A 4,085-nucleotide genomic window follows, 5' to 3' on the forward strand; every position below is an offset into this window, starting at 1 on the left:
GGGATAGAGTCTCACCAAGTATAGGGAAAAAAGCGGAATTCCAGTAATCAGGGTCAGCAACATACAGAAGCAGGCAAGTGTGTAGTGTCAAGGGACAACAAAGAAGAGAAGGACTCTTTTTTTTTTTTTTTAAGATTTTATTTATTTATTTGACAGAGATCACAAGCAGGTAGAGAGGCAGGCATAGAGAGAGAGGGGGAAGCAGGCTACTCACTAAGCAGAGAGCCCGAAGCAGGGCTCCATCCCAGGACCCCAAGATCATGACCTGAGCCAAAGGCAGAGGCTTAACCCACTGAGCCACCCAGGCACCCCAAAGAGAAGGACTCTTGGAGAAGGTTAGAGTCCGGACAGGTAGGTTGCATCAGCTTGTAGAGAACCTTGCATGCAGTACTAAAGAGTTTGGACTTTATTCTGCAGGCAGTGGGGAGTCAGGAAACTTTTTTTAAAGTTTTATTTATTTAAATAATCTCTCCACAACATGGGGTTCGAACTCACAACACTGAGTTCAAGCGTTGTATGTACTTCTGACTGAGTCAGCCAGGGCTCCAAGAAACCAGTTGAGATACAATTCTAGGTGTCCATGGAGGAGAGCTAAGCAGCAGGCAGGAGGGTGGGAGTGGGACAAGGAAGGGGCAGTTGGAGTGGAGAGGCACCCAGGTGCCACCTTTTTAAAAAAGATTTTATTTATTTATTTGACAGAGAGAGAGAACACAAGCAAGGGGAGTGGCAAACAGAGGGAGGGGGAGAAGCAGACACCACACCCCACTGAGCAGAGACACTGATGTGGGGCTTGATCCCAGGACCCTGGGATAATGATCCAAGCTGAAGGGAATCGCCCAACCAAATGAGCCACCCAGGAGCACCCCCCCCTTTTTTTCTTTAAAGACTTTATTTATTTGTCAGAGAGTGGGAGGGAGAGAGAGAGCACATGCATGCACAAGCAGGGGAACAGCAGGCAGAGGGAGAAGCTGAGCAAGGAGCCCAAGGCAGGACTCGATCCCAGGACGCTGAGATCATGACATGAGCCAAAGGCAGACGCTTAGCTGACTGAGCCACCCAGTTACATTTTTAAAAGTTAATTTTTAAAAAAGCATTTTCTGTATATCAGGAATACTTCACTCATTCAATCCTTACCACGAAACTTGAGCCACTTGCCTGAGCCACCCAGGCTCAGTTGGTTAAGCATCTGCCTTCAGCTCAGGTCATCATCCCGGAGTCCCAGAAACAAGTCTCACATTTGGCTCTCTACACAGTGGGGAGTGTGCTTCACCCTCTGACCCTTGCCCCGCTCACGCTCTCTCAAATAAGTAAATAAAATCTTTTTAAAAAAAGATTTTAAAAGATTTGGGACGCCTGGTTGGCTCAGTTGGTTAAGCAGCTGCCTTCGGCTCAGGTCATGATCCCAGCGTCCTGGGATCGAGTCCCACATCGGGCTCCTTGCTCCACAGGGAGCCTGCTTCTCCCTCTGACTCTTCCTTCCACTCTGTCTACCTGTGCTCGCTCTCACTCACTCTCTCTCTGACAAATAAATAAATAAAATCTTTAAAAAAAAAAAAAGATTTAAAAGATTTTTTAAAAATCTTTTTTTAAAAATATTTTATTTACTTATTTGACAGAGAGAGAGAGAGAGATCACAAGTAGACAGAGCAGCAGGCAGAGAGAGGGGGGGAACCAGGCTTCCCACTGAGCAGAGAGGCTGATGTGGGGCTTAATTTCAGGACCCTGAGACCACGACCTGAGCCTAAGGCAGAGGCTTAACCTACTGAGCCACTCAGGTGCCCCAATAAATAAAATCTTTTTAAAAAGTTACTCCAAGAAGTGAAAGATTGTGAATAATGGATCTGGGACCACATATTATTACTTTTTTAAAAAACAACTTTTATTCAGACAATTTACATACTATCATATATTAATTTTAAAGTGGAAAAAAATACATTTGTGTATTTAAAAATCACAGAACACTTCAGTTCCCAGTAGGGGAAAAAATCACTATTGACATTTTTATATACTTCCCCCTTCTGTGAATGTTACCTTCTGTAACTGAGCTCTCCCATTCCCAGGCCTCAGAGAAAGGGACAGGATCAGATCCATGCCACGAAGACTGTGAGAAGGATGGACTCAGCACAGAGGAGAAGGGGAAGGAGGAACAGAAGATGTGGGCATGATTCAAGGTCAGCGGAGAAGTCAGGGAGATGGTCATTGATGCCTCTCTTTTCTGAGTAGTGGATGAGGGCATCTGCTGACAGTGAGACAGAGAGCCAGACCAGGCTTGGATTAGGATCACCAGGCTAATGGGAACAGGTTAGAACAGCTATTAGAGGACCAGGAAAGGTTAACTAGGGACTCAGGAAAAGATCCTAAGCATCATCAGGACCCAGATGAGACTGAAAATCATAACTGTTTTTGGCAAAGCCAATTAGCACACATGACAATGTTTTTTCCTCCAGCAACAACACTGCAACATAATCTCATTAACTTCTTTCTCTAGGTCCTGTTTTAAAATGCTTTTCTGAAAGTACGGCGCAGGGAATATAGCCAATGATACTGTAATAACTTTGTATGGTGACAGATGGTGACTATACTTACTGTGGTGAGCATTTCTTAATGTATCTAAATGTTGAATCACTTTGTTACACACCTGAAACTAATATAATATTGTATGTCAACTATACATCAATTAAAAATTTTTTAAATTTTTCTGAAACTTCTTTATATTCTCTACATGATATTAACATGAGGTGCCTTTATTTTGACAGCAGAAAGAGGCCTGTTTAATGCAGGGTGAGGAGGTCATCTTCCAGTAGGTCAATGTAAAATTGCATAATCAGGTTCTAAAAATTAATTACAGGAAAACAGTTGGAGGAGCCCTTGGCCTGAGAATGTACTTAAAAACCCGGGGGTTTCAGTTGTCCGTTAGCTCAGTGTGAACCGATGATGTGACAAGCTGCCAAAAAGCTAATGTCAGCTTGTTGTCATCATATAAACATGCTTAATGGGTCAGGGAGAGCAACACTTTATACATGCATTAGGGAACTAACTTATGTATTTGTTTGTTATGTACCATTCCAGGAAGAACCTTGGTAAAGAGCTTTCAGGGGACTTTAAGAAGTCTTCAATCCACATCATGTGAGTAAGGAATAAGAAAAGCCTTCTGCCCTTCTCCCTTCATTTGCCCCCTCAGGGAAATCACACCAAAATCTTGTCCTCACGCTGATGGCTCCCTCAGCTATATCCCTACCAAGACCTCTCCGCTGGTCTTGTCCATCCAGCCTCCTGCTGGATGTCTACCCGTGAATGCCCACAGCGCCTCAAGGTTACTATGTACAAACCTGCTCGTGACAATTTTTCTCAAAACAGACGTTCCTCGTTTTAGGCAGTCATGTCATCCCTTGCTCAGCTACTGAAGTCTTCTAGGACACCTGTTTCTCAAGCACCACGCACATCAGTCACCAAAGCCTACAGATTCTAACTCTGCAGGATTATCCCCGTTGTCCCTGTTCTCCAGTTGTTCTCCTACTGCTTTACTCAGGATCTCATTGCTCTTGGCCTGAATTGCTGAATTCAGCATTCGTGACTTCAGTCTGTTTCCTAGCTAGTCTTCTGGACTTCAGTCTCCCTTTGCTCCCTTTGCTTCCTCAAGCCAAGATTTGTTAATGGTCTAAATATAAAAATCAATTTATGTCACTCTCTTACTTAAGATCTTTCGATAGCTTCTCCAAATGTTTTAGCAGAAGGCTTCAACTCTGAACTTAGGATGAAGGCCCAAGTTCCACCTCTATCCTCCTACCACAACCTACCAAAATGCTTCACTTCACTCCAGCTGAGCCACTTGGCTATTTCACGCCACTGCGTCTCTCTGCTTCCCCATGCCCCCACCCATCCAAGCGGCACTCTATCCTTCAAGCTCCACTGAGGGAGCTTCTTGTCCAGGAAGAATTCTCGGGTGCCCCACTTTAGTTTGGATATCCTTTGCGCGTGCTCGATACTGCACTGGGTCTACACTTAAACCTGTAATACTTGATTTATTTGTTTGCCTTCCTCTCTAGACTTTAACTGCCAAAGTGCACAGACCCTAGTTTATTGAA

The sequence above is a fragment of the Mustela nigripes genome, chromosome 6 (assembly GCF_022355385.1).
Source record: "Mustela nigripes isolate SB6536 chromosome 6, MUSNIG.SB6536, whole genome shotgun sequence".
Classification (NCBI taxonomy): domain Eukaryota; kingdom Metazoa; phylum Chordata; class Mammalia; order Carnivora; family Mustelidae; genus Mustela; species Mustela nigripes.